The sequence below is a fragment of the Hordeum vulgare genome, chromosome 6H (genome assembly GCF_904849725.1).
Source record: "Hordeum vulgare subsp. vulgare chromosome 6H, MorexV3_pseudomolecules_assembly, whole genome shotgun sequence".
Taxonomy (NCBI): Eukaryota; Viridiplantae; Streptophyta; class Magnoliopsida; order Poales; family Poaceae; genus Hordeum; species Hordeum vulgare.
The window spans coordinates 467,556,643-467,566,052 of NC_058523.1; positions in this window are offsets into that span (position 1 = coordinate 467,556,643).

The window sequence follows — 9,410 nt, forward strand, 5'->3', positions numbered from 1 at the left end:
TTAATCTAAAACGAATTATCAATGGGGTCCCCATAACAACCCCGATCGTGTTAGGAGCGCTCAATTATGGAACATAACACCGGTAGCCGAAACTAAGCGGGCAAAGGTGGAACAAAACAACAGGCTAGAAAGGCCAAGCCTTCCACCTTTTACCAAGTATATAAGTGCATTAAATTAAATAGCATTTAATAGGGTGATATAACAAGGAACCCATGTTATCACATGGAAGCAACTACACCTGCAACTAGCAACGCTAACAACATGGTTAAGCAAGCGGTAACATATCCAATCAGTGGTTTGCTAGGTCGAACAGGTTGAAGGTAATCATGGCATTGTTGAGAGGCTGATATTTAACATGTGGTAGGCAACAAGACATAATCGCTAGAAGCGGTAATACTAGCATGGCAATGATAGTAATGGTATCTGGGGAAATGGTGTTCTTGCCTGAGATCCCGCTTGGAAGAAGAACAACTCGGTAGAGTCGGCAAACCATCGTAGTCGAATGGGTCCTCACATTCCGACACGCTTGCGGAACTCTATCGGAACGGAGCAAACCGGAAACAAACATCAACAAAAATATTCATCACACGATGCACAACATGATGCACAACCTACTATGATGCATGATCAGTTCATAATGCAAGGGATGGCATGGCAATTCACCTCACGCAAATAGTACACATTAAGTGAAGCTTGATATGCAACGGGTTACATATCGACGAAACTCCACGATTGATTATTTAGTTCACTCCCAATTATTTACACGGCAATATTAAATGTTGATAACATGGAAAGGGGTGAAGCGAGTGATTCTACCTAACATCCTAGACGGTTAACACACGGAGCATAGAACGGAGCTACGGCACAAGAGATATGCAACACAAGATGTATATGCCATGAATGCGTCATGCATGCGAGTTCATAACACCATGGGAAAGAAGAGAAAGAAACAGGTGTCGTCACGGCAAGCGACAGGGAACCATGGCGGCAAAACAGTAATGATGCCACGGCAACGTACCTATCGCGATAACTCGACGAGCAATCGTGCCAACGTGCTGGGAGCGTGTGCGGGAACGTTAAATAAAGATGGGGTGATCCCGTATCTCCGATTCCCATGTGTCGAGGCACGACGAAAGAAGACAACGTGCAACGGGCCTACATATGGTGCAAACACACATACAACTCATACATCACATACATTCGGTGCACGACACGTTCTCACGGTATACCTTCGACGCGTGCGAATTGGAGCGGTTCGGTTCGGAGAAGGAGACCAACGGTCATCATGGAAGTAGTCGTACACGGTCTCGTCGATGGTAGTCGTTCGCTCGGCGTCGTGGTTCTCGGGTCTTCGGCGTCGGTAGACGATCATGTTCCGGGGGTCATCGAGGACGTCGTGGTACTCGCCGATCTTGTCGAGGACTCACGGCAGGCGGGGATGGTGCACGCGGCGACGACATGCGACAGCACAAGCAAATGCGAGCAGAGGTTACGGCTACAAGCGGCAGCAACTAATTTCTAGCAACTAGCATGCCTCAGCTAGCAACCTAGCAATAGCAAACGTGCATCGACGGCACAACGAAAAGCAGCAACATCTAGCAGCAGCAACCTCAGCAAGCAGCATCTACTAGCTAGCAACAAGCTACAACATGCAAGGCAAACAACAAGCTAGCAAGGCAGCAACATCAGTGTATAGAGCAGCGGCAACACCTACAGCAACACGAAGCTATAGCACACAACTGCACCTACATCCGGCAGCAGCAAATAGCCAGCAGCAAGAGCAACAGCATGCACAGCAAGCTAGCAAAGCAAGGTAGCAAGGCGGCATGCATTAGCAGCAGCTACACGCACAGCAACAGCTAGCAGGGCAGCACATCTACAACCGGCAGCAGCTCACCAATCGACAGCAAGAGCAGCAGCTTGGCAACGGCTGCAAGCACAGGCAGCTACACATGCATCGGCAGCAGCCACGACACGCAAGGCAGCAGCAAAACAGCGGCAACACCACCAGCAGAAGGACGAGGGGAACAAGCGGCAGCAGCGCTACGGTGAGCGCCCGACAACGCAGTGAGGCCGGCGGCGGCAAGCTCGGCAAGGGCGAGGTCGGGCATCGGCAGCGCGGCAACCCCGGCGTGCGGCAAGAGGAGGCGAGGCCTGGAGGGCTGCTGGAGGCGGCGCGCACGGCTCCAGCAGGGCGAGGCCAAGGCGGCACAGCCGGCAGGAGGCTGAGGGCGACGGCGGGGCGCGCACCAGCGGGGAGAGGAAGGGCGGCTCGGGCAGTGACCATGGCTCGACAGGGGGACACGGAGGAGGGAGAATGGTGAGGCGGCTGGCGGGGCGCAGCGGAGCTCGGGCAGCGACTGGGTACAGGCAGGGGAACAACTCCCCGGCTCGAGCGAGGCCAACGGCGACAGGGACTCGGGGCTAGGGCGGATCGGGGCGAGGGGGAGGCTGCGTGAGGGGGAGGAAGAGGTGATCGGGCAGGAGGACGAGGGGAAAACGGTTGCGGGAGGAAGATGGGATCGGGGATCCCTGGCTCGCTAGGGCAGGAGGTTGCTGGGCCTGGGCCGGCTGGCTTGGGCAGGCTTCCCTTCCTGCTGGTTTTTTAATATATTTTTAAAGAAAACAACAACACCAAAAGGAAAGAATTTTTTTATAACAAAGATAAAAAATAAGTTTTTAACTCCGTTAAAACAAACCCCAATATAAGAAATAGTTTTGGGCATTTTTTATAGAAATAAAAAATGAAACCTCTTTTATTTAACGAATAAAATAAAACCTCTTTTATTTAACGAATAAAATAAAAGCCCTTTTAGAGAGAAAAGGAAATGAGAGGAGTTTAAAATAAAACACAAGGAGAAGTAAAAATAAAAACCCAAGGGTTGCCCCCACATTAAATAAAAAGGGGTTTTAAAAGAAGACGCTTTTTTAAAAGGGTTAAAACAGAAACTATACGCAACCCCAAAACAAAATCGAAGAGAAGAGAGGAGGGGAGTGGTTCGCGGTGAAATGGGGCTTAGTAGTGGCTCGCATGCACGCACTCTCATCATGCCAACAAACAACGTCACACTCACAAAGCACTAACACCCAACAACACAGCAACAAGCAACACCGACAACTAACACCGATGACATGATCCCATGCATGATGCGATGATGCAAACTACATGACGATGCAACGAATAATTCTAATCACACGACGGAAACGGAAAAGAAGGGGGAATCTTCTGGGGCGTCGGTGTCGGGCTGTCACAACTCTCCTACACTACAAGAGGATCTCGCCCCGAGATCCAAGAATGAAAGGGGGGAGAGGATGAGAAGGAACAAGAGGTAAAACTTAGTCGCTTCTTTGACAAACGAGTGAAAGCAACGATCCTTGAAGGTTGCAAAGAGATGAGGAATGATATGAGAAAGAAGCAAGAATTCACGGAAAATTTCGGCAGCACTTCGGTAGGAAAATGGGACAAAAAATTCGATAAGAAGAGAGAATTAGACAGAATTCATAACAAACAACTAAATAGAGCAAGGGAACACCATGATCTTGGTAGAACAACATAATAGACCCAAAAGAGCAACATCACAAAGCCTCCAGAACAACAGAATAGGAACTAACTCATACGGAAGAAGAGAATGAAGAAAAAGATGACAACTACCAACTCCAAAGAACTTGGCAAGCATCCTTACAAGAAGAATTGGACGGAGTTGTTGGAAAACAACAATGAAATAACAAGATAGTAGTGGGCTTATGGAAATCATCTCCACATCTATGAGGTGACAACCAACCACTAAAAGAAACAAGGATTGATTGGGAGAAACAAGATATGAACAATTCTTACACCAAGAGGATACATTGAGAACTTGGATTAATGACAAGCACCATGACAGCAACAATCCATAGGAAAAGCTTTAGGTGAAATCCAAACCAAGATAGCTCAATGAAGAAATCATGGGTTGCAAATATCTCATGATCATAGAATTGGTGGGTTTAATTATCTCATACTTGAAAGGAAAACTCTTCGAGGCTCCTACACTAACAAGAATGCTATAATACCACCTCAAAGGATAAAGGAAGAACAAATGCACTTGGAAACGCAAGAGAAAGGATACTTGAGGTTCTCTAACAAGAATCTTGAAGAACACGTGAGAATAGATTGAAACCTTGATGAACCACCAAGAAGGACCTCCGTATACAAATGAATGATGCAAATATATGAAGGTAGAAAAGAATAAGATTATGACCTTGCCAAGATTTAGATGAAGCCTCACAGAGACAAACTTGATAGAACTTGGAACTCCGGAAAGAAATATAGGAACTTGAGAAAAGAATTGATATCATGAGCCACTCCGGAAGAAGAATTGAAATCTCTTGGAAGAAGGAAGAACAAGAATAAGAATTAAGTTATGCTTATCCTTCATCAAGTTTAATTGATGACAAGCAACAGATTTAGCATGCCACTTATTCTACTAGAATTGAATCTTGAAGAGGCAGAGAGATAAGCACCACTTGAGGCAAAAATTGAAGGAAGCACCGGTAAGAATTCACAATTGAATGAGAAAACCAATAATTAATGGAGATACATGAAAATGAAGAGCTCATGAGCCACATGAGAGAAAACTTGAAAAAAAGGCGCCTGAATAACCGAGAGACGAACGAAGAGACAACAATTAAGAAGAATTCAGGATGAAGTTGAAAGCTGAGAATGAAAAAGTCTTCTGAAATGATGGCCTTCGGAGGATCGAGAATGAAAACAACTCAGAAAAGCACCGGATAGCAAGAAAAAGGGATTACTCATGATTGACAACAAATGAGAGGATACACGAAGCTGAGATGATAGTCTTCACAAGAATGGAACAAGACTGAGAGAAACATTCCTTCGAATTTGCAAGCTGAGAATGATGACGAGAATAACATCAAGAATAGCTGAGACACTCCGGAATAAGAATAAGAAAAAATTTAGCCAATGACGACAAATAAATTTGAAGCGATCTTGAAGAAGGAATATGACTAATGAAATTCATACTTACGTCATAGTTGAAAAGAATTAATGATCTCCGGGAACAGAATAAAAGAGCCAGGAAAGATCCTTGGAAAAACCTGTGGGTTATGGGCCCACTCAAAGAAATCACCGTTGAAAAGATTACTCAAAAATATAGATATTGCACCGGTACAATTGAAAACTTGATGAGGTTAGCACCTCGAAATAACTGAAGGATTGAAAACCAGAACTTCTGAAATATCTTCAACACTCCGGATGGAACATAGATGGAAGAATAACAAGAGAGGCTTGAATAAGAATTTCCAACATGGGAAAGAATTACAAGGATGAAAAGGATATGATGACATGGACAACTGAATTAAATTCACCGGTAAGGATGACAAGAATGAATAAAGAATAACATGACGCTCCTGAGAATCTTCACAACAAATCACCGGGTAAGAGAGAAAAGAACACACAGCGGAAGCAGAATGAAAAGAAAACTCTTGGATGAAAATTGAATCCCTAAAGAAATGGGTGGGAGGGCGGGGAAAAACAAAGACAACTTGGGATGGATGAGACAAACTTCGGAAAGAAATGAGAGATTGATCTTGCAAAGTTGGAGAAGATTGAATTTACTTGGAGAGAAACACACCGGTTGAATGGAATCGATACGATGACTCCGGTTGACAAGAATTGATAAGACAACTGATTGAGCAAAAGGATTAGCACTCTCATATGAATATGAGAACACTGCTTAGAAAAGATCTGAAGTCACCGCTTCACATAGAAGCAACTTGATTTACCATATTCCACAAAACAAAGGGTGAGGCTTATGAAACAAGCCAGAACAAACTCATGAGAAAGATTTCGTCCGATATTTTCGTGGACAGGATCGCACGGGCTCGATTTTACAATAGCCATCAAGTGCAAGGCAGTGCACCCGACATATGAAGCGTCCCCAAGTCGTAGCAAGCTACAAGGACTCTTTAAGACACAACGTGTATCGCTGTAAGTCGACCGTGAACAAACGAATCCACTAGATGTCGAACCCCAACCTAACATCATGCATTTGTTGGAAGATTGTCCTATAAGCAACTACTAGAATTCCCACCTATGAATTCCCGAAATATCTGGTCATGCAATCTGGTACACGGATACAAGGAGTAATAATCACACAACTCCTATACAAACCCGTCACCTGTATCACATCCGTCAACACCCAACCAGAATCTCGGACCTTCATCTACAACAGACCCTCGTGATCACAACGATACAAAGTATGGCAGTACTCCCGAACAATCTGCACCAGTACTGGGGACATCGGGGTTATCTCGCCACTACTAGTATTGAAGAAATTACGAACATCCTTCGTTCTGAGATACCAAGAAATCTGAATGATAATGATGTGCTCAAGAATCCCCTGGAGCTCAACTCCCCTGAAACTTAAAGCAGATAGGAGGCACCAAGAACATCCGTCACATCGGCATCATATAGATTCCAAGAATATCCGCGTGATCCTAAATTTTTTTTGAGTGAGCAGAGGAGTGGAATTAAATTATTACGTCATGATTCCTCACCAGAGCATAGGAGAGGAGAAAAAGAATCCTACTCTCCGATATATAACTAGACTCAAAGCATTTTTTCACTAGACTCGACTCGGCCAAGTTCGATCAATCAAGGGGGCTCCTAGGTCGGCACTGCTCTGATTCCAACTTGTCACTCCCAAGATACGACCCTATCCTCAATTTGGCACGAAGGCCTCGTCAGGGATAGAAGCGCATCTCGTCGTGTCGCAAGAATGGATATCGTTATAAGTACATGTACTGAAAAGATGAGATATACATAGAATTGGCTTACACTCGCCACAAGCTACATCAGAGTCACATCAGTACATTACATAATCATCAAGAGTAAGAGCAGGGTCCGACTACAGACAAAAACAAACGACAAAAGAAGAACGACGTCCATCCTTGCCATCCCAGGCTGCCGGCCTGGAACCCATCCTAGATCGATGAAGAAGAAGAAGAAGCAACTCGAAATGAACAATCAACGCGCTCGCGTCAAGTAACCTTTACCTGTACCTGCAACTGGTGTTGTAGTAATCTGTGAGCCACACGGGACTCAGCAATCTCATTTCCAAAGGTACCAAGACAAGCAAAGCTTAATGGGTAAGGTATGGTTAAGTGGTGAGGTTGCAGCAGTGGCTAAGCATATATTTGGTGGCTAAACTTACGAGTACTAGAAATAAGAGGGGGAAGATCTACGCATAGCGGACGTGAACTATTGATGATCAAATGAATGATCCTGAACACCTACCTACGTCAGACATAACCCCACCGTGTCCTCGATCAGAGAAGGAACTCACGAAAGAGACAGTCACGGTTACGCACACAGTTGGCATGTTTTAATTACGTTAACTTCAAGTTATCTAGAACCAGTGTTAAACAAAATTTCCACATTGCCACAAAACCGCGGGCACGGCTTTCCACAAGATCTAACCCTGCAGGGGTGCTCCAACTAGTCCATCACAAATTACCACAAGCCGCATAGAAATCCTCAATCACGAAGCTCGCGATCTCGTCGGATTCCCTAGTGGAAAACCTCAACTCTGAGATTACCCAAAGCATCACCGGAATCCCGATGCACAAGATATCTCGTCAAAGGTAAAACTAATCCAGCAAGGCCGCCCGGCGTGTCGACGATCCCGATAGGAGCCGCGTTTCTCGTTCTCAGGACACGACGGATGGAACTAGCTATGAGTGCCAAACCTCGAGTTTCCTCGCGGTGGCCCCGCAGGCAGACCGTTTGGGACCAACACCATCAGCACTGGCGCCTCCTGTTTATGTAAATTACTCCTTGGGTAGCGCTAACTCCCTATGCATTTCAGTATTATCAAAATTATTATGTTGGGAAAATGTAAAACCAATGTTGGGCCTTGCCAGACCAGCTTTAATCTAAAACGAATTATCAAGGGGGTCCCCATAACAACCCCGATCGTGTTAGGAGCGCTCAATTATGGAACATAACACCGGTAACCGAAACTAAGGGGGCAAAGGTGGAACAAAACACCAGGCTAGAAAGGCCGAGCCTTCCACCTTTTACCAAGTATATAAGTGCATTAAATTAAATAGCATTTAATAGGGTGATATAACAAGGAACCCATGTTATCACATGGAAGCAACTACACCTGCAACTAGCAACGCTAACAACATGGTTAAGCAAGCGGTAACATATCCTATCAGTGGTTTGCTAGGTCGAACAGGTTGAAGGTAATCATGGCATTGTTGAGAGGCTGATATTTAACATGTGCTAGGCAACGAGACATAATCGGTAGAAGCGGTAATAGTAGCATGGCAATGATAGTAATGGTATCTGGGGAAATGGTCATCTTGCCTGAGATCCCGCTTGGAAGAAGAACAACTCGGTGGAGTCGGCAAACCATCGTAGTCGAACGGGTCCTCACATTCCGACACGCTTGCGGAACTCTATCGGAACGGAGCAAACCGGAAACAAACATCAACACAAATATTCATCACACGATGCACAACATGATGCACAACCTACTATGATGCATGATCAGTTCGTAATGCAAGGGATGGCATGGCAATTCACCTCACGCAAACAGTACACATTAAGTGAAGCTCGATATGCAACGGGTTACATATCGACGAAACTCCACGATTTATTATTTTTTTCACTCCCGATTATTTACACGGCAATATTAAATGTTGATAACATGGCAAGGGGTGAAGCGAGTGATTCTACCTGACATCCTAGACGGTTAACACACGGAGCATAGAACGGAGCTACGGCACAAGAGATATGCAACACAAGATGTATATGCCATGAATGCGTCATGCATGCGAGTTCATAACACCACGGGCAAGAAGAGAAAGAAACAGGTGTCGCCACGGCGAGCGAGAGGGAACCATGGCGGCAAAACGGTAATGATGCCACGGCAACGTACCTATCCCGATAACTCGACCGGCAATCGTGCCAACGTGCTGGGAGCGTGTGCGGGAACGTTAAATAAAGATGGGGTGATCCCGTATCTCGGGTTCCCATGTGTCGAGGCACGAACAAGAAGACAACGTGCAACAGGCATACATACGGAGCAAACACACATACAACTCATACATCACATACGTTCGGTGCACGACACGTTCTCATGGTATACCTTCGACGTGTGCGAATTGGAGCGGTTCGGTTCGGAGAAGGAGACCAACGGTCATCGTGGAAGTAGTCGTACACGGTCTCGTCGACGATAGTCGTTCGCTCGGCGTCGTGGTTCTCGGGTCTTCGGCGTCGGTAGACGATCACGTTCCGGGGGTCATCGAGGACGTCGTGGTACTCGCCGATCTTGTCGACGACTCACGGCAGGCGGGAATGGTGCACGCGGCGATGACATGCGACATCACAAGCAAATGCGAGT